The following is a 22,357-nucleotide window of genomic DNA, read 5'->3' as shown; positions in this document are numbered from 1 at the left end:
ACACCATCACCCATCCCACAAACCGCTTAAATCCTTGGTGTGTTGCTCTTTCATATGAAAGGGATATGATGTTTGCAGACATGGAGAATGAAAGCAGAATCTGAGGTGCAAAAGAAAACTCACCAAAAACCAATTAGATATTTGTTGCAAAAAGATATTAGAATAGATTTAACGAAAGTTAGATTTAAAAAAAGTGTTGTAGATCAGAATGTCTATAAACATGCAGAGAGATTCTATCTTTCCGATAATTACCTAAAGACTGCCAAAAATAAACATGATATTCAGATTGAGAGAGGCAATCTAAATCAATCCAAAATGTCACAAAACATATTCATGAACTGCATTTAGCCATTGAACCACATTTCTAGTTGTCATGTTATGGATTAAGAGAATCAGGTCTAACCAAATCATGAGATTAAGTCAATGCACAACTGTTGGTTTTCTTACAAACTTTCCTTATTTAATTCTTCATAATATATCCAAAATACAGGCACTGTGTTTTGTTCCTGAGCTCAGAACTTCTTAAGGGCTTTACTTTTATATATATCATTCCAATCCCTGATATCAAATTAGGTAAGAACTTGTGTGCATTAATCCATCTGTCTCAGGTGTTTATTTCACTATTTCCTTGCAACCCACACTTTGTTTTTCCTGACCAAATACTTAAGGCATCTGCCTGTTGCTATTGGAGAAGGTAAAATGTAGCGATTGTAAAGGGCAATAAACTCACATTTAAATAACCGGCCCTGTTCCCAGTGAGCTAGAGCCCCTCATACTGAAATATATCACAAATCTAACTCCCTACTGTCAATAGAAATTAAAGCCATGAATACAGGGCTATTGTTCTGTTGTCACCTTGGCATGGCAACACGCTGCACACTGGCAATGTAATGCGCTGACTTCAGAGTTTGTAAAGCCTTAGACTATTTGTGGCCTTGGCACACATGACCATGTTGCCGCTGAGCTCTCATCTTACATTGTCTGCCAGTACAAAGTTGGGAGAGCTTTAAAATTAGATTTGTCTGGAGTTGCATGATCCATTCTGTAGCTCTGCTAACCACAACAGTTCTTTTATCTTCTCTGCTGTAGAAATAAGACCTGTTAAGTGTACCTTGCCTAGTTTCTGAAAAGGCTGCTTTGGTTATTAAGAGGAAGACGAGAAGACCAAAATTATAGACACGTCAGGGGATAAGGCTCAAGCATGATTTCCTATATCCTTGTTTTTTCTTCGACTTAGGGAGAAACTGGTAAAGCACCCACATACCTGCCAACTTGAAGGACAATCTCACCATGTGAGGAGTGGGCGGGACTTGAAGGGGGTGGAGCCTTGTGCCGAGAAGTACCTACCAGACACTTTTGAACCCCACCCCACCCCGCCACCAAGCCCGCTCTTTCCCCCCAAAAAAGGCTTGCTGAGGCTGGTGCCAATGTCCTGGGGTGGTTTCACAACCCTTAATGGACGTCGGCAGTTCAAAACTTCAGAAAAACGAGCTAGCTATCCGCTATTTACAGTGGTTTTCAGCTCGGTTTCCCTGCCACCATGTGATATTGTCTCCTCACCGGGAGACCGTGTGATGGGAGCCGATATCGTGTGTCACACAGTGGCACCGTGCAGTTGCGTAGTTAGGGGGGGCGGTGGGGGCGGTCCGCCCCAGGCGGCACTATTTTGGGGGCAGACAAAGGCATTCAGATAAGGCTCGGCTTGCTTTCGTGGACGTTCGGGGACGGGCAGAGAAGGAATAGGACTCGGGCAATGTCCTCCTCTTTTTTGTGCTGGCAGCTGTCCCCCCCACTCTTCCTATTATTCCCTCTCTTTCTGTCTTGCTCCTCACTTACTGAAAACCGTGACTTGAAGAAACGGTTCACAACCTCTCTTTCCTTCTTTCATTTAGTTGCTTCCCTGTGAAATGGATCCAAAGAAGAAAAACACTCTTGCGGGAAATGCCCTTTTTCTGACATTTTTCTATTCCAAAGTGCAGCGGGATTTAGAGAAATAGAAGGTTTTAAATATGAAAAATAAATACATAAATAAATAAAGCAAGACAGAGTGGTTGCAAAGTGGCCAGATTGGTTTTATTCACATCCAAATACATCAGCCTCACTTTACAGTGTTTGCCAGTGAAGCGCTACTTTTGTTTTCTAGTCTTTCTTTGAACATCATTGTTGTCCCCAGGTGGGAAAGTGCACCATTCCTGGACGGATTGCAATACCTGGTTGATGGGTGGATTGGAAAACAAAATGTGTACCATGGCTCTGTGTTTATGGATGTGGTCTTTTTAAACCATACTGCTTCCGTTTTGTAAGGATATAAGCAATGGACATTGAAACGGTTCCCTTCAGGGCCCTGTAGTCATGTCCTTAACTTTTCAAGTAAAAGCACTCGCTGATTTCTGAATAGTGAGTGAGAGATCGTTAAGGTAACTATGTTGTTTCTGCTTACATTTCACATGCTTTACTTCATCTTACATTCATCTTACATTGCTTTTACTTTTTTTTTTTTTAGGCAACATATTACTCTTATCAAGTGCATAATTTGAATTGAGCCACATCCAAGTGTTTATAGCAGGCACAATTAGGTTGTAGCTGAAGGCAGTGCGAGTGTCTCTCAGTGGGGCAGTATGGTGTTAGGTGGGGGGAGGATGTGGCACTATGGCCAGAGCTGTCGAATTTGGAACCGGGGAACTGGGTGCAGCCTTCATGACCAGTTCACCAGACCACTCTACCGAGGGAGCATATTCCCATGCTAGACCTTAGAAGGCCCCACTAGACCTTAGAAGGCTTGATGTCTTAGCACAAGCAGGTGTACCCTACTGGTGTCAATTGTGAGTTAACCTTGAAGGCCTGTCCACCACACTCCATACTGAAGTTCATCTCCAGTCTTGCGGGCAGGCCTACGAAGCAGCACACCCTAGAGCAACAGTCATCCAGTCACTGTGACTCTGTCACTGAGGTCACATGAATCTTGAGCAGGTTAGGGCGGTGCGAACGGTGTGACCGCACTGGGTACCTATTTCGGGTGGGCGCGTAGTCCTTCCTGGACTTCAGCAATTTTCAGAAACAATAAAAATGTCATGATAACTTTGGTGATTAATGTTCTTCCTAGAGAGAGATCCGAGTTTTGTCTAGTGGAAGGGTTGACTCCTGGAAAGGTAGCACAGAGGGTTAATGTGCCTGCTACAAAGAACATGCACCATGAAGATCACAAAGTGCACTGTTTTAATGGGGGGGCCATGATGAATGGTCATTTAATGTCAGCTGTAGATGATGGATCCCTGAACAGTGTCATGTATGTGCATGTTTGCATTGTGCTGAGGGGATTACCAGGTAATTGTTCACGCAGCTCTCTGATGGATGTCACATGCGGTTTTTCTGAGTCCCCAGATAGATCATGCAGTCTGTGTATTCTCTTTAGTACTGCCAGTCACTGCCAGTCACCGGTGTATTCAACTGTGTAGCCTTGGACCGTGTCATGTATGTGCATGTAACTTGCATGATCGAGGTAACAATTAGCGGCGATACTACGTGTCTCTAGGTCCTCTTTCAAGTGCTTGCCGTCCTTTCTCCCCAGCAACCCCCCCTCAGGGGCGGCAATCTGAGGGATAGCCACGGGCGCCACAGGCTCTGGCTACGCCTCTGGCACCGTGTGAGTTGGCAGGTATACACCTGGTAACTTTGAGTCTGAGTAGTTATTCCTCATTTTGGGGCAAACCCAAGGAATGGCGGACTTTGAATAAGCGATATTGGCCAGTAACTTAAATTCCATTTTCCCCTTCCAGGATCTCTGCTACAAAGTTTGTTCAACTCGTATTGAGGGCCAAAGTAGCAAAACCCAGTTAGGTTTTCAAAATGTCAAACATACAAATGATCTCTATTGAAATTCAGTAAATGTAAATTGAACTCATAAATATTTCTTGTTGCTATCCTAAAAACTATTTTTTGCCTATATTGTGTCTCAGTTATCAAGTCCTGCTTAAGTGCTCTTATTCGATTGAATCTTCGTGCATTGTTTTGTAGTGTTCGGCCTTTTACGTTTCCACTGACTGCTGTACCCTGCTTTCACTGTAAAGTTTGTTTGCCTTCGGTTTCAGCAGTAAGCACTTCTCTTTTCTCAGTGTTGTTTGTCTGAACCCTGTTGCTTGTGGTGGATGACAAATCAAGTCCCACCTTAATTTTTCTATGTCTACTTGTGTTTACGCACCAGGGCAACATTTATTTTGGGCCTTTTTTCTTTTTATGTGCCGGTCTACACTAAAATAATTTAGCAGAAGTAAGCTCTGTCACCAGTGCACAACTGAGTACATCTTTTATTTTAAAATGGGTGGTTTATACTTTGAAGTGTCTGTGCGTTTTACATATGCTCGTCTTTTTGTGTAATCAAGTTTGATAACATACTTTCTTACCTTTTGCTATTTAAACCTTACAGACAACCTAGATTAGCTCAGTACTGCATCATGACAGCATGTTCTGTATAATGATATTTGATTTGTTGGTGATTTGGTTTCTGGACATTAAGTGGCAGATGCACTAACCCTCTCATTCACAAAAAGCTTTTGCAAATTGTGCACCTATTGTTCCATATTTAACCAGATTTTTCAAACTGACCTATGTACCAGGAGGTCGGTTCGCAAAATCACCATTTGGAGTGGGTGGCAATTCAACTCCCTCATCAATTTTCATGAGGTAGATTGCAAATTGCAACTCACTCCGATTGAATGCCATTGCAGGCATGGTGGCTTGCTGGGATCAGCAGACCACCATGTTTGTGATCGCAATTAAATAAAGTACTTTTTTTAAAATGAAGCCTATTTTCCTTATAGGAAATGGGTCAGCATTTAAAAGAAAAAATATATATATTTTTAAACTTTGTTTAAGAGTTGGCAGTGGTCCCCTCGGTCACTGCCAAGTATTTTTTTTTTCAGTCAGAAAAGGGAAGGGGCCTGCTTTCCCTTTGCGAAACAGTTACCATCTCCTTTGAGAAGTCAGTAACCTATCAATGGTTTGTGACCAAATCGCAAAATGGGTTTAGTGTAAATGTATATGCATATAAAAGGCATTTTGCAGTCATAAATCCTGTGATGTAGCAAATCGCATGCTTTACGACAGCTAAATGACTGTTCATCTAGCCGCTAGATCACTTGGTTATTGAATCTACCTAAGCAACTAAGAGAGCTCACCTTAGCTGCACAGGAAACGCACTTGTATCAGAAATGATTGTGTTCCCAGACCTTATGTTACAAAAACACTTTTTTCCTAACAGTATTCTGAAGTCTGTGCTAATATTTCACTTTTAGGCGATAGACTTTACATGAGCCCTCCTTAATCATTTTTTTCTGCACTGTTTGGAACAGTGAAAATGTAAACGTGATCTAGGGCGTAGTGTGGACTTAATAGCGTTTTGATGAATTAATCATCCAGATTAAAATGTAGCCCTTTCTCACAAAACCTATCCTTTGCCTTCGTTTTTGTTACAAAAATAAAAATCGAGCAGAGCAATATATTTGCTCAAAATGCCTAGTGGGAAAAACCAGGATCTCAAGGATGTATCTGTGAATGTGCTTTTTGTTTAGCGCGAACGCTACCACAAAGGCATTGAGGCGCTGTACAGGGTCAAAGGCAAACATACAGTCAAAGATGGTGGCCCCTAATACCTGGTCTGTGTTATTGGTAATAGTATATACGAGGCACTGAGGCGCTGTACAGGGTCGAGGCGCTGTACAGGGTCAAAGGCAAACATACAGTCAAAGATGGTGGCCCCTAATACCTGGTCTGTGTTATTGGTAATAGTATATACGAGGCACTGAGGCGCTGTACAGGGTCAAAGGCAAACATGCAGTCAAAGATGGTGGCCCCTAATACCTGGTCTGTGTTATTGGTAATAGTATATACGAGGCACTGAGGCGCTGTACAGGGTCGAAGGCAAACGTGCAGTCAAAGATGGTGGCTCCTAATACCTGGCCTGTGTTATTGGTAATAGTATATACGAGGCACTGAGGCGCTGTACAGGGTCGAAGGGAAACGTGCAGTCAAAGATGGTGGCTCCTAATACCTGGCCTGTGTTATTGGTAATAATATATACGAGGCACTGAGGCGCTGTACAGGGTCAAAGGCAAACAAACAGTCAAAGATGGTGGCCCCTAATATCTGGCCTGTGTTATTGGTAATAGTATATACAAGGCACTGAGGCGCTGTACAGGGTCAAAGGCAAACATGCAGTCAAAGATGGTGGCTCCTAATACCTGGTCTGTGTTATTGGTAATAGTATATACGAGGCACTGAGGCGCTGTACAGGGTCGAGGCGCTGTACAGGGTCAAAGGCAAGCATGCAGTTAAAGATGGTGGCCCCTAACACCTGGTCTGTGTTATTGGTAATAGTATATACAAGGCACTGAGGCGCTGTACAGGGTCAAAGGCAAACATGCAGTCAAAGATGGTGGCTCCTAATACCTGGTCTTTGTTATTGGTAATAGTATATACGAGGCACTGAGGCGCTGTACAGGGTCAAAGGCAAACATGCAGTTAAAGATGGTGGCCCCTAACACCTGGTCTGTGTTATTGGTAATAGTATATACGAGGCACTGAGGCGCTGTACAGGGTCGAGGCACTGAGGCGCTGTACAGGGTCAAAGGCAAACATGCAGTCAAAGATGGTGGCTCCTAATACCTGGTCTGTGGTATTGGTAATAGTATACACGAGGCACTGAGGCGCTGTACAGGGTCGAGGCGCTGTACAGGGTCAAAGGCAAACATGCAGTTAAAGATGGTGGCCTCTAATACCTGGTCTTTGTTATTGGTAATAGTATATACGAGGCACTGAGGCGCTGTACAGGGTCAAAGGTAAACATGCAGTCAAAGATGGTGGCCCCTAATACCTGGCCCGCGGTATTGGTAATAGTATATAAGATGATGGTTTGGGGCGTGTTCATTGTATTCACCCTGGTGTGTTGACTTGTGAACTGGTGGGAAGAATAGTCAGTTAAACCTGCTGAACAGATTACAGTTCTTGGAAAGGTGAAGAGGTCAGTGACCTTGGGTTACAAAATCCACACAGGTATAAAGAGATGTTTGACCCATTGCACTGCATGTAAAAGCATGTCTTTCAGCAGGCTGGCCAGGAGGTGGGAGAAAATAGAAAGAATGTTGTAGTTGCCTGACAGGTTCTATGTTATTTTTCCACTGGAAATATAAAAACATAGAGAAATCATTCTAACCTAGTAACGTTTATTAAAAAAAGGACATGTTGATAATATTGCCAGTATTTATTACGTTTTTTAAAACTTCTGAAATAAGTGTAATCCAAATAACTGGCTGGAACCCGTGAACCCTGTGAAAACGCGTAACTTTATCAAGTCGCTGAAGGAAACGAAAATGTGTTTTTACGAAGGAGACATTGTCAATTGCTTTTGTTGCAATTGCGTCCTATACAGAATAGTTTAAAGCGTTTAAAAACGTTTTTCAACTTGAGAAATATTTTATTTGCTTAACATATTTTATTGCCATATTTTATTGCTAAGAAAACTAATGGGTCCTGGACCCAATTGAGCAATAGCAAAACCGTACTCCTTTATACATGTGTGGTTTTCCTTCGTTCCTTCATTTTCAAGGGTGCTGATTGATTGATCTCATATACAGAGACGTATTGATGACTTGCTGTCGACCTCTGAGCCAGCACTAATTAAAAAAATTGAACTGATTTGTTTTGCTATCGCTCAATGGGGTCCAGGACCAATTATTTTTCATAGCATATTGTACCCAGGTCCTGTGACCTTTCTCTGGGTTTACCCCATTATTTTGTAACGGTAACATATTTTATTGGCTTAGTTAAAAATTTGGTGAAGTTTCGCCTCGCTAATATTCCAGTGCACAATTAATTTTCACCATCAATGAAATCATTTTACAGTGCCCTTTGGTCTGTAGTGTGCATTTCATAATTGTTCTGGAAACATCTGTAATACAACCTGCCTGTACAGTGAATTGAAATGCACAGCATCTTTATACCTGGATGTGTACTCTTCATAAAAGAGATTTGGATTTAGAGCCTTCCCAGAATGGTTGGACCTTTAGATAAATACATTACTTTTCAGATATTCTTTACAGTAAAGAATGAAATGTTGCTGCTACGCAACTAGCCTATTCTGCACATTCTTTGAGATTAGTCATTTCAATATCTATTCCTTTATTGATCATTTGGCACGAATGTAAATACCTAAAATAGAGATATACATTGTTTTCATCCTTTACAGGTTAAATATTTGCTTTTGTGTACAAAACCTATGCCATTGACCAGCATAACCCATTAACTGAATAAAATGCATAAAAAACAAAACTTTACGCACCAAGTGATAAAGAAATGCCAGTCTTGAATGGCACTCCCCTAGAACGGGTGAAAACTTTTACCTATATGGGGATTACTCTCCAGGAAGACTTGGGCTGGGGTGGTCAAGCTCTTTATTCCACTCTTAAGCTGACACAAACTTTAGGAGGCATGGCCCGATTGTTCAATGGATCGGTTTTCAAACCAATTCTACCAGTCGTAGAAATTCTTAAAACCCAGGCAAGACCTGCTTCAACTTATGGAGCAGAACTATGGGGTCACTCGAATACAGATAGTCTAGCGAGGGTTGAAAATTCTTTTATAAGAAAATTATTAAGTCTACCCTCTAGTTCTCCTTTGGTCCCCATTAGATTCGACCTAGGTCTGCTTCCTATTGAAGAGGTGGTGGCAGCTCGGCCTGTCCACTATTGGAAGAGACTATGGTCTAATCCGGATCTTGGGACCTATAGAGATGAATTTATAGAGATTTGGCCCACAATCAAATATATGAATATTCCTTGGTTGACTCATGTCAGGGACACCTGTTCCAAGATTGGACGTCAGGACCTCTGGGATACCCCAGGAAGTTCCTGTTTAGCTGTTTCCAAAACCAATCTGGCTGATGATCTTAGACATTTCCACTTAACACGTCTACACATGAACTCTAAAATAGGTAGGCTGACTGAGCAGTTTCTCTTGGTCAAACCATATTATGGGAGGGAACCGTTCTTGGATTTGATTTTTCCTAATGTGGCCAGGAAATTATATGTACAATTTAGAATGGGTACTTTACCACTCAGGTCTTTTACCTCTAGTTGGGGCACCACTAAGACTACTTCATGTCCTGCATGTGGCTACAAGTTGGAAGATGAAAATCATGTGTTCTTCTTCTGCCCAACGTACCAGATCCATAGGAAGCGTTGGGTGAAATCAATATGCAGGAATCTTGGTTTTAGAGACTGTGTTACCGCCCTGCGAGTTTTAAAATATGACACCCATCCACCCATTGTCTTCGCAGTTTCACGTTTTTTAAATGCTGTATGGTTGCAGCGTAGGAAATTTTCCACCAACTGTTAATCATTTGATAATTTTAAACCCAATTCGATTGTTTTATACTGTTTTGGTGGTTTAAATGTGTTCTGCTTTTTGACATGATTATTGATGAAATGTATTGTTGCTTTTATGGCCCTGGTGGCCGAAATAAAGTTTTCAAATGGATAAAGAAATGCCATCACTCTTCCCATTAGTCCCCTTATATAGAAGTGGTAAAAAGATTGTAGGTCAGTTATACATACAAAGTGTCTCTTGCATCACAGAGAGAAGACCTACTTTCTCACTCTGCCTCTCTTCCACCACACACAAACAATATGATGTTTACTTCTAAACTTACTTATGCATGAATGTATTTATTTTACTTATTAGTAATGTTTTGTGAAGGGCTGAAAAGCACAAAACTTGTCTGAGTGTGCTTGGATAGGTGGATGATAGAACAAGATGGGGGAGATCACAGTCTTAAGACAGTCATATCCTCTTGCTGCTGTCCATCAATGGTGATGTATTGGTGCCTGCATTGAGGCAGTACATTGATTGTGCCTAGCGCGCAACCAAGATGGCCGCGTAGGCTTACGGCTCTCGAGGGCCTCCGCAACCTCCTACGTCTATCCTGACTTAATCCTGATTTACTTGACGGGCTTTTGCTGATGAACTTGCGCTGAGGTGCCACCCGTATTCCGGGTTCGGATCTGACGCCGGGAACCGGAATGGTTGCGCTCCGAGGTTTGCGGCCTGCTCTTGCCTTGGTCCCGATCTCGAGTTGGTGAGGTGCCCTGGTACGAAGTGAACAACAGCAGCATACTGGGCTCGACCTGCCGTGTACCCCGCACTTTCACTTTCGTTTTCAAGCTTGCTTTCTGATATCGGCTGAGAGACTTTGATGCTTCCGAGGAGCGCGGATGGCGGAGTGCCTGGCCTGACTCTCGGACTATCCTTGGGCTTCCTGTCTGTACAGGCTGTGTTCATTTGAACTAGCTACCTGGTTTTGGTTCCTGGTGCTGGTGGGTGCCAACTTTGGTGGCTTTCGGACGATGGCGGCTAGACTAGACGGAGACAAATCGAAACCCAAGTCAACTCGGAGGGGAGCCTATACTCAGGTCAATAACATGGATCGTTATGCGCAGACAAAGGGATCCCCTAGTGGCTCGCATAAATCGCCTGAGAGGTCCAGGGAGGTCTCGGGCCCTTCGTCAGAATTGACCTTGCTGGACGTTATGGGCGCCATTGAGGAGATGAAGGCTGCTGTGGGTCAGCAGTTTGAAACCCTGGCTCATAAATTGGACGCGGTCCTGATCGATGTGAACTTGGTCAGGGCAGACCTGTCCAAAACCAACGAGCGGGTCGACTCTTTGGCTCAAGCTGCGTCGAGCCTAACTGTGGACGTGGCTGCCCTGCAGACGGAGGTCCGTAGGTTGCGGCTAGCCAGTGACCAGACGGACCGTCGACTTGAGGACTCCGAGGGCAGGGCTAGACGCAACAATGTTCGCATCATCGGAGTGCCGGAAAGATCGGAGGACTCTGCTACCGACCTTTTTGTGGAGGATCTGGTGATCAATCGTCTCGCGCCCAAAGGACTGAGCAAGTTCTTCGCGGTGGAGCGGGCCCACAGGATTCCGGGTGGTGCGCCCAAAGTGGGTGCTCCCCCGCGGCCTATAATCGCCCGGCTCTTTAATTTTCGGGATAGGGATGCTATCCTTCAGGCGTCGAGGGTGGCCAGGCCGCTGAAGTTTGAGAACTCTAATGTCAGTTTCTACCCGGACTTCACGCAAGCGGTCCAAAAACAACGGCTGGGATTTTTGAGCGTCAAACGGCGCTTGAGGGACATGGAGCTGAAATATGCGATGTTATTCCCGGCCAGGCTGCGGGTTGAGTTCCGGGGTCGCTCACACTTCTTCGACCGGCCGGAGGCGGTGGGAGACTGGTTGGATGCCCTGCCTCGGGGACAGGCTCGGGACGGTCAGATGGCGGAGAGCGGAGAGGGTTTGGTGCAGCAGGACTAGAACTTGGTTCCTGGGGATGGACTGGACTGGTGACGTCTGGTACCTTGGCTCAACTGGATTCTAGTTTGGGATACTATGCCCTTCAAACGCTTGGAGGTTGTGGGGAGCTTATTGGGGCCTTTTCCTCCCTTTTGGGGTTCTTTTTGTGGTATATGTTAGGGCGACAGGCACACTGCGAGTTGGGGGGGCTGTTTGGGCTCATGCAGGGGTGCAGGGAGGGGGGAGTTGTGGCTGGGGGATTGTGGGGGAGGGGGGGTGTTGGGGATTGTTTATTTCTTTCGCAAGGCAATGTGAAGTTCTCTGCTGATTTGTCCGGGTTGTGCTTTCCGGGATGTGGGTATCATGCACGGGAGTGGGGTGGGGGGTAGGGGATTGAAAATCCTTTCGTGGAATGTGAATGGATTGGGGGACAGGATTAAGCGTGGGGTGGTGTTGCAGTTTCTGAAACGGATTTCGCCCGACATTGTTTTCCTGCAAGAGACACATTTGATTGGGAACTCCTTCCATGCCCTAAATAGGAGGGGCTATCGCCTTGCTGCTCACTCTGGTTTCACTTCTGGCTCAAGGGGAGTGGGTATTTTGGTTCGTACCTCTCTCCCATTGGAGGTGGATGAGGTGCTTCACGATGATAGAGGGCGCTATGTGGTACTGGTGGGGAGATGGGAGGGTAGGATTGTTTTGCTCGTTGCTGTTTATGTGCCTCCGGGGCTACAGACGGCCACGTTTGCTGATTTGGGGCGTCTGGTCCTGGGACTCCCTGGGGGGGTTCTGGTGTTGGGGGGTGATTTTAACGCTGTTGTATCCGGGTTGGAGGACCGTCGCCCCCCCAGGGATCTCCCTAGGGCTCAGGCCTGGTTGGGTGGCTTTCTGGACACTTTGGGACTTGTAGATTGCTGGCGATTGATGCACCCGGGACAAGCGCAATACACCTTTCACTCGGGGGCCCATGGGAGTCTCTCGAGACTTGATTACATGCTTATGCCGGCGATCCAAGCTGGGATGATTGGGGAGGTACGTCATTTGGCCCGAGGTATCTCTGACCATTCCCCTGTATGGTTGCAACTGAAGGTTGTCCCCGGGGCGGAGGGGAGAGTAGCGCCCATTAACCCCTGGTATTTGCGCAACCCTAAGATCCGCGCGGAACTGGTCAAGTCCACCGATCACTACTTCAATGATAATGTGGGGTCGGTGTCGTCGGCTGTCTCCCTATGGGAGGGTTACAAAGTTGTGATCAGGGGGCAGGCCTTGTCACTTATCTCCCATGCTAAGAGGTGCGGGAGAGCAGAGGTGGTTCGCCTGGAAACTGAAATAGCTGAAATGGAGGAGGACTTGGAGCGGGGTGTTACTGACGAGAAACTGCACGTTCTCAGCCTCAAACAATCAGATTATAGAGCGCTAGTCACGGATGCCGCTAAAGAGATGAGTAGAGAGCAACAAGGACGACTGTATGATGTGGGGGATAAGGCCGGAAAGTTGATTGCTTGGTTGGATAAGAAGGAGAGAGCGAGCAGGGTGGTGCCCGTTGTGGAGAGAATGGATGGAGTGCGTGTGACTGACCCTGTGGAGATTGTTGACTGCTTCGCGGATTATTTCCGCGGGGTATACTCTCCGGCTTCTGTGCGTTCGGAGGAGGATTCTCATCTGTTGCTTCGAGACATTGCATTGCCAACCCTATCGGAGGCTGATGCAATCTTGATGGAGGCGAAGTTGTCGTCCGATGAGATCGCCTTGGCCACTCGCTCGATCGCGCCTGGTAAGGCTGTGGGTCCTAATGGTCTTCCCATTGAACTATATAAGTTGCGTCCCGATAAGATAGCACCATATCTGCGGGACATGTTTTTCGCGGCACGTGCGGCGGGCTTCCTCCCCCCGGACCAACGTCTCGCCACCATAGTTGTGATACATAAAGAGGGGAAGCCGCGAGATCGCTGCGCCTCTTATAGGCCCATTTCGCTGTTGAATGCAGAACCCAAAATTCTGGCTAAGGTATTGGCTAATCGGCTGGCCCGGGTCGTGGGCGACTTGATTCATCAGGATCAGTCCGGTTTTATACCCCATCGGAATACCGCCCTGAATTTGAGGCGGTTGCACGGCGTGCTTGCTAGAGCGGAGTTCATACGTGAGCCGGCCATCTTGGCATCTTTGGATGCTACTATGGCGTTCGACACTTTGGCGTGGCCGTATATTTGGGCCGTGTTGGCGAAATTCGGGTTCGGCCCTGAGTTTATTGGCTGGGTAAAATTACAATATGCTGACCCACTGGCTCAGGTTGTGGTGAATGGTAGGGTGTCGGCTCCCCCCGCACTGGGGAGAGGTACGCGTCAGGGTTGTCCGTTGTCACCCCTTCTCTTTGCACTTTCCTTAGAGCCTCTTGCCGCCTGGTTGCGTTGGGAGCCGTCGCTGCGGGGCATTAGATGGACGCCGGAGTTTGAGGACCGTGTCTCCCTTTACGCGGATGACATCCTTCTGTATCTTACCTCTCCCCGACAGTCGCTAATTGTATTGGTGGATGTATTGAATTCCTTTGGCTGCAACTCTGGCCTGGTCATCAACTGGGCCAAGTCATGTGTTTACGTCCTCTCGGGTGAGGCCCACCTTCTGCCGCGGGATTGCCCTATCCAGATTGCTACATTGGGGTTCAAATATTTGGGAATCTTTATCTCTCTGGATCCTGCGGTCCGCTACGAGCGGAACCTTCTCCCTCCCCTCCAGCGATTGAAGGCCGACGTCGCGAGGTGGCGACGACATCCGCTGTCGCCTCTCGGACGGGCGGCATTGTTTAAAATGATGGCGCTACCTCGCTTCTTGTACGCTTTGCAAAATACTCTAGATGTCGTGCCAGCCCGTTATTTCCGTGAGGTGGAGGGTCTTCAGCGCCAACTGTTTTGGGACGGGCGGCCGCGGATCGCTCTCGCCAAGTTGACGCTCCCTTGGTATGATGGGGGGGTCGCCCTCCCCGATATTAAAAGGTACTATTGGGCATCTCAATTGGCGGCGGTGAACCACGGGATATACGGTCCCGCCTTGAATCCGGCCTTCGAGATGGATAAATTACTACTCCCGGGCGGGGACTATAATAGGGCGCTGTATTCGGTGACCCCGGATGCACGCTTGACAGGACCCACGCAGGTTGCGGTACGTGTGTGGCATGCGGCGAGTGCTGCGATGGGGTGGAGGGGTCGCTTGACTCGGGCGACGCCGTTGTATGCCTCCGAGCGGCTGGGTTGTTTGTGGAAAACGAAAGGCTTTGAGAAATGGGATATGATTGGTATATGTAAGGTGGGGGACCTTTGGGTGAAGGGGTCTTTTAAAACGTTTGAAATGCTTAAAACTGAATACAAATTAAATGATAGAGAGTACTTCCGGTATGCACAAGTCCACCATGCGCTGTGTTCGGTCTTTCCGGACGTCGCTGCTATCCCCGAGTATTCCCCGCTGGAAGATAGAGTGTTGGATGGCTATGTGCCCGACAGCACTATTTCTCTGATCTACAAAAAACGTATTAATGATCGCGCGGACTTGCTAACCCGTCTGCGGGAGGCATGGACGGGCGACAGCTTGGAGCTGGACGATGAGGACTGGGTAGCGGCGGTGGCCTCCCCGAAAGAGGTGGCGATCCCGGCCCGCTTACGATTCGTACAGCTGAAGATCCTCCACAGAGTGTATGTCACGGGGCCCGGTTTGCTACGTATGGGTTACTCGATGGATGGAATGTGTAAGCGTGGATGTGGCCTGTCGGGTACCTTTCTTCATATCCTATGGGAATGTTTGGAGGTTGTGCGATTTTGGAACGGTATCCACGCTGTAATGAAGGAGGTCACGCACGTTGCTCTGTTGCCTGAGGCTAGGAGGTGTTTGTTGAATGTCTGGGAACCGAATGACTATAATGTGGCACAGATGCAGTGGGTGACTTTGGGGTACATGGTGGCTAAGCGTAACATTGCACAGCTGTGGAGTTCCCCGAGGCCGCCCACGGTCGCGGTATGGAAGGAGAACATGGACTGGTGTATGTTTAGGGAAAAGACGGTGTATGTGGCGAGAGGCAAGCCTGGGAAATGGACTAAGGTATGGGGTCCATGGAATTTATATCGTGGGCATATCTGCGCCCCGCCTCTGCCGTTAGAGGTCGACATTGCTTTGTCCCCCTAGCCACATATTCTGCGGGATTGTGTGAGGTGTGTTCCATGCTTTGTCTTCCTGCTGCCCCCCGCTTCCACTTCCTGTCAAGAACTGCTTTAGACACTGTCCGTTGTCCCCCGTCCTGGGAAGCGCACGCTGTTATTTCGGACTCTCATTGCCTTGAGTGTGTTTTGTATTTAATAAAAAATTAAACTGTTTTTTTTTATTGCTCTCGGCCTATGGCCACGGCCTGTTGCATCTACTTACGGACTGCCGGGAGCTCCGCCTCTGGTTCATTTGACTGTGTGGCGTTGCATTGCGGGCCCTCGGGCTCTGTAGCGGCCGGCCTAGGTGGTTGTAGGCCCTTGTATGTATTTTATTGTATAATAAAGGTTTCTTTAAAAAAAAAAAAAAAAAGAATGTAATGTTGCTGCTACGCAACTAGCCTATTCTGCACATTCTTTGAGCTTAGTCATTTCAATATCTATTCCTTTATTGATCATTTGGCACGAATGTAAATACCTAAAATAGAGATATACATTGTTTTCATCCTTTACAGGTTAAATATTTGCTTTTGTGTACAAAACCTATGCCATTGACCAGCATAACCCACTAACTGAATAAAATGCATAAAAAACAAAACTTTACGCACCAAGTGATAAAGAAATGCCATCACTCTTCCCATTAGTCCCCTTATATAGAAGTGGTAAATAGATTGTAGGTCAGTTATACATACAAAGTGTCTCTTGCATCACAGAGAGAAGACCTACTTTCTCAGTCTGCCTCTCTTATGAACTCCCACCACACACAAACAATATGATGTTTACTTCTAAACTTACTTATGCATGAATGTATTTATTTTACTTATTAGTAATGTTTTGTGAAGGGCTGAAAAGCACAAAACTTGTCTGAGTGTGCTTGGATAGGTGGATGATAGAACAAGATGGGGGAGATCACAGTCTTAAGACAGTCATATCCTCTTGCTGCTGTCCATCAATGGTGATGTATTGGTGCCCGCTTTGAGGCAGCACCTTGAATGTTTCTTTTGGTGGAAAAGCCTTAGAAGTCAAATGATAAAAGACAAACACCAGGCCCTGGCATACAGCAAGGATGGGTGGAGTAGACCACGAGGCTGCATGTTTCCAAGCCTAGCCTCATCCGAAGGAATCCCATGTGTGAGGAATTGGATTGTTGGTTGACGGGGGTGTGAGCTCTTCTCAAGCAACAGCCACAATTCGTGTCAGGGTGAACCACAACAGTCAGTAAGCAAACTTGTGCTAATCCTCTGGTAGCTTGGCACAAAAGCAGTCAGGCTTAACTTAGAAGCAATGTGTGAAGTACACAAACAGTACTAAAGTGAAACCACAATACAAGAAAAATACCATACCAATTTAGAAACATGGGGGCAGATTTACAAGCCCCGTGGGCCACTTTTCCGCCGCCGTTGCGTCACTTTTGTGACACAGCGGCGGCGTAAACCCTGTGCCACGTTGCGCCCTATTTACATCGTGACGCATCTATGGATATGCGTCATGGTGTAAAGCCCTGCACCACATGAAACCTGCGTCAGGTTTCATGTGGGAGTTTCTACGCAGGGGGGGCGTTCCGTCGCAGGAACGCCCCTGAAAAGTGACTCAGTGAAATCTACAAGATTTCACTGAGTCAGTTTTCCAACGCTGATGCGTCAAAACCTTGCGCCTGCTTGAAGCAGGCGTAAGGCTTGACGCACCATGTTAGGGATAGGAAAGGTTGATACAGTGCTGGAGTTGCGTCGCACTTGCGACACAACTTCAGCACTGCGCCAACCTTACCCCGGCAGATGCGTCACGCATCTGCTTGTCCTTGCGCCACGATGCACCGCATTGGAAATGCGGCGCATCTGCGGTGGCGTAAGGGCAAACTTGCGTGACGCATCTTCCCTGGCGCATCCCTGCTGATTTGCAGGGATGTGCCAGGGAACGTAAATCTGCCCCAACGGGTACAATTTAACAAGTTATTTGACCCCAAAATGACAAAACACGACTTAGTAGAAATTGAAATATTTCATTTGAAAGGTTTAGCTGATGTATGCCCAAAAATCAAAGAGCACCAACAATGATTATCTCCTCATGCTGGGCCAGGACAAAGGTACAAGTTCAGGCCGACTGCGCTGAAAAGCGGGCCGAAACAGGGAGCAGGTTAGTTCCAGAAAGAATTGTACCTTAAGTCCTTGATATGGAACATTGCTGCGTCGGTTCTGATGACGAGCTGCCAGAGCTGCAATGCTAATTCCTGTGTCGGGTTACGCTGCATCAGTTCCGATGAGGAGCTACAATGGCTGTGATGTGAGTTCCTGCGTCAAGTTGCATCATGGTGTGTTCGTTCGGATGAGGAGCTGTGAAGGCTGCGATGCGAGGTCCTGTGTCAATTTACATCCTGCTGCATCAGTTCCAATGAGGAGCTACGAGGGCTGTGATGCAAGGTCCTTTGTTGTGTTATGTCACACAGCATTGATTACGATGAGGCCTCTGATCAGGGGATGCGAGGTGCTGTACTGCTAGGTTTTTCATTGATCTGCGTCAAGTTGCATCACGCTGCGTCGGTTCTCACCAAACCCACAGTTGGGCCAGGAGGAGTACATTCTGATGCCAGCCAAGGGTCTAGGATGTGGGGGTGGCACCTCTTGGGGACCAGGACTCACTCCAGCAGATGTCTGCAGCAGGAAACAGGCAGGTCTAGTTGAGTCTGGGCAGCTGAGCAGATGCAGGACAGGTCTCTGGCACTTGTTATGTGTCTGTAGCTCAATATGTGCCTGTATCTCAGGAGGCCTGTCGGCTAGCCCTTGGAGTACCTCTGGCGGTTCTGGGTTCAAGGAGTAGCTCCAGTCTTCCTTCCTCTCAGGCAGCAGTCCTCTTGCAGCAAGGTAGCTGGACAGTCCTTCCAGCAGCAGGGCAACAGAGCAATCTTTATTCTGAGTCTTCCACAGGCCCAGAAGTGATCTGAAAAGTGGATCTGAGGGTCCCATTTGTGTACCTGGTGCTAGCTTTGAAATGTGAAAAGTTTCTGGTGTTTTTCCTCCACAGAGCTGTTTGGAATGTCCTGCTTTCCTGTCCTGGTAACAGTCTGTCTGCAGTCACAATAGGCTAATGTGAAGCTCTTTATGTGTGTACTGAGGCAGTGCCTTTGAAGTTTAAGTAGGGCTGTGCACAGCTCCACCCCCACCTCATCATGCCTTGGATGGCCCATCTTGCCAATAACCAGGCCCTCTCTTGTGTAGCTGTCAACTGCCAACTACACCTACTCATGGGACCAAGGAAACAGGCTGCATGCACCAAATGGTTAGGACAATTAAATGCCAACTTTCTAAAAGTTACATTTTCAGAATTGTGACTTCAAATCCAACTTCATAATTAAAGAGGGTGTTAAATTGCAATTAATTCCTCAGAAACCAAACATTCCTACCTTCTCCTACACAAACGTTATCACCTGAAGCATCCTGAAGGTGAGAATTCAGAACTTTAGGGCATTTGTCTAAATGTATCAGGATTCAGTGCCTTTCAGTTTTTATGGGGCATGGACTGTCTCTTGAATGGCCGATGATCTGATTTGAGGCTGAGCTCAACTACTATGTGAAAGTGGACAAGCATGGAGTTTGTAGCACACGATCTGGCATTCAGACAATAGTCAGAGAATGGGTTGGCTGGCAAATAGCTGAAAGAAGTCTAAATTGTCCATTCATTCTATAATTCTTTGCATCTAGTATATAAATTACCAGCAGTAACATTTCTGTCCTTAGATTATTTAGTTTGAGAGGTCAAGAAAGATCGTCAGTAAGCAAGAGACCAAAGAACTTTGTCAGAGGGTAGTATTTAGTTAACAAATAAAAAGGGGGTGTTGTTGCATTTGATTAACTGATATTTAATTCACCCAAAAAATTCCACTGAAATTCCTGACAGGTAAAAGATTTGTGATTGATTATGGTTATTCAGCCTCCTCAACCTGTTGATTTGGTTTACGACAAGATCATAGAACAATAATTGGAGGTGTTCTCTTAGACTTAAAGGGATATTGGGCAAACTGTTGATCATTGTTAAACAGTTGCCGGTGAGTGGTGGTGAAGATGAGGGTTGGCCTGTCAAGAAGTGTGGGAAGAGCTCAGATCACGTGCTTGCAGGTTTTTATTTTAAGGTATGGCCTTAGCCATTGCCTTTTGATTTTAGTACAATATTTACCTACATGGGCTTTCAACCAGCCCTCCTTATCCATTGGTCTCTTGTTATGTCATTCACATTTTTCTTCTGCTCACTACAGCATACAGCACAGGCCAATGAATCAACCCACTTCAACCATTGGCTAACTTCACTGTGAATGATGGCATTCTTTCCTTGCACAATGTACACTTACATAGAAAAGTAGGGCCCTTTAGTGCCAGGAACTATCTACCACTATTCAATGCAGATGACAGGTAGTTGATGACGTTGAAGGAAACACCAATGCTTCAAAAATAGATCATTAGTGATATTTTTGGGTCTGGACTGAGGAACCCTGAGGCAGATGTGAAATGTCCCTGCTGGGAGGAAACCGGTTAGGATTGGGACTGAAGCTGTGGGATGAGGGATGCAATTTGTTGTGGTTGAACAAAGTAGTCTTCATACACAATTAATGTGTCAATAGTAGATGCTTTATTAAGAGCATAGGAATAGCGTTGGTATCCCCCTAACAGCCAGCATACATCTGCCAGACTAGGAACACCACTATGATGCTCCCCATAGCAACGCTAGAACACACAATAGAATCCCCCATTTAAAGTGCCATACATATATATTATAACATGTGGTAATAACCAAACATAATATATCCTCTTCCCTTTATCTCTTCTTATTCATAACAATAAAATGCATAGTCAACCTTCAACAAAAAACTCATATCTACTTGTCCCCACATACATAATCTTGTAAATACCTAGGTGGACATCTAGATCTCTGTATAGCAGATCTATTGTTGATATTGTCACCATGATCTCCTGTGACAACAGAACATTACCTATTACACATCTCACTGTCACTGATAAGAAGATATGGGTTAAGATCACTAGCTTGTCTACATTCCACCTCCCCGTCCAAACCAGAGTTTCTTTTGTACAAAGCAACCCTTCTCAAATTCCAATTCTCCCCATTGTATAATGTGACATGCCTACTATGCACATTTCTTACCTTATATGGGCCACGAAATTTTGTAAAATCAGCCCCTATACGTCCTGCTTTAACTTTAACCCAATCATTGGGTTTAATAGATGTTCCAAGTGGGAGTGACTTACAATCCTCTAATTTATCATAGTTTAAATTGGCCAAACCAATACACTCTTTCATCCATGCTGGGATTAATTTGGTACTAGCAGTACGTCCTCTCATAACAACAAACGGAACTTTCCCAGACACCGTATTTGCTGTTGTACGATACGCCCACACCAAATCATTCACCATAGCCTTTACATCCCTCCTATTTATTATAGCCATTTGGATGACACCCTTCACCATGCGATTGGCCCTTTCCACTACCCCATTCCCCTGTGGGTTATAGAAAGATGTCCTTGTGTGCACTATCCCACACGATTTCAAATATGATGTCATTTCTGCAGAAGTCAACTGTGTACCATTGTCAGTGATTAATTTAACCGGGTATCCTTCCTCCCTAAAAATGTTGGATAAAATCTTGATGGTACTACTTGTGGTAATTTCTTTTACAAATTCTACACTCAACCACTTAGACATCACATCAATTACAACCACTCCAAATCTCAATTCTGGACCTAACCCAACAAATGGGCCAATAAAGTCTAAACATATCGTATGCCAAGGTAGATCAGGAACACCGATTTTGCCAAAATCACATTGGTTACCTACTCTCAATCTTTTCTCACTCTCCACACATTCACCACACCTCTCAACCCAATCAGACACCTGTTGGTCCATTGCAGGCCACCAAAAGTGTTCCCTTAACCTTTTCTTTGTGAGTGTTTGACCCATATGACCTTCATGAGCCAATTTAAACAAAGCAAACCTCAACTCTTGTGGAGGTATAAATTTATCATCCTTCATGATAATGTTTCCCTCCTTATCAAATATAGATAATTCCTCCAAAACTTTCAAGAAAGGTCTCACGCCCATCGTAAGGGTACTCTAACTTCTACTCCCTTTAACAATTAGCTCCTTAACCACTTGAAGGATTTCATCCTTTAACATACTCGCATTCCATCGGTCCTTATCAATCGCTCTGCCACACATTTCTACCAACTCATCCACCGTCGCAACCGCACCTTCACATTGAAATGCCTCCACCTTTGCTTTATCTATCTCATCCCACGGTAGGGGTAGTCTAGACAACCCATCAGCTTGACTATTCCTCCAACCCGCAATATATTCAACTTTGTACACATACTCTTGTAAACGTGCTGCCATTCTGGCCAACCTTGCCGATCCTTTCCCTGCCCCACCAGGGGATAAGATTGTTGTAGATAGATCCACACACCAGAAATAGACAAGAATAGTAGTTTAATGGGAGCACAGAGAAGCGTTGGCAATCCCACCAGAAATCAGCATACAGTGGTCACACTCCAGAACACAGCTCTGTCACCAAGCATGGCAACATTGGAATCATATGAGTATTCTATACTTAAAGTAACATAGCCCCACACATATAATCAACCAATTCAAGATTACAACAAAGATCTTCACTAATGGTTTGTGATCAGTCTGTAAGGTAAAATGAAATCCCCATAAGTACATACGAAAATATTCAGCTCCCCATGCCGCCGCCAGAGCCTCTCTTTCAATTTCTAAGTAATTCCTCTCAGAATCAGTAAGTGTCCTTGAAGCAAATGCTACAGTCTTGAGACC

The 22,357-nt window shown here is 45.8% G+C and overlaps 1 protein-coding gene across 1 annotated transcript in view; it reads left to right on the top strand.

The window, feature by feature from the left end:
- The window catches only part of FRMD4B (FERM domain containing 4B), a 558,786-nt gene that overhangs the window by 43,921 nt on the left and 492,508 nt on the right, over positions 1 to 22,357 (top strand). The gene's annotated exons all lie outside the window — the stretch shown is intronic.

The sequence above is a fragment of the Triturus cristatus genome, chromosome 9 (genome assembly GCF_964204655.1).
Source record: "Triturus cristatus chromosome 9, aTriCri1.1, whole genome shotgun sequence".
In the NCBI taxonomy this organism is placed as follows: domain Eukaryota; kingdom Metazoa; phylum Chordata; class Amphibia; order Caudata; family Salamandridae; genus Triturus; species Triturus cristatus.
Note: the sequence above shows the minus strand (reverse complement) of the source record. Positions and strands in the feature narration are given on the sequence as shown.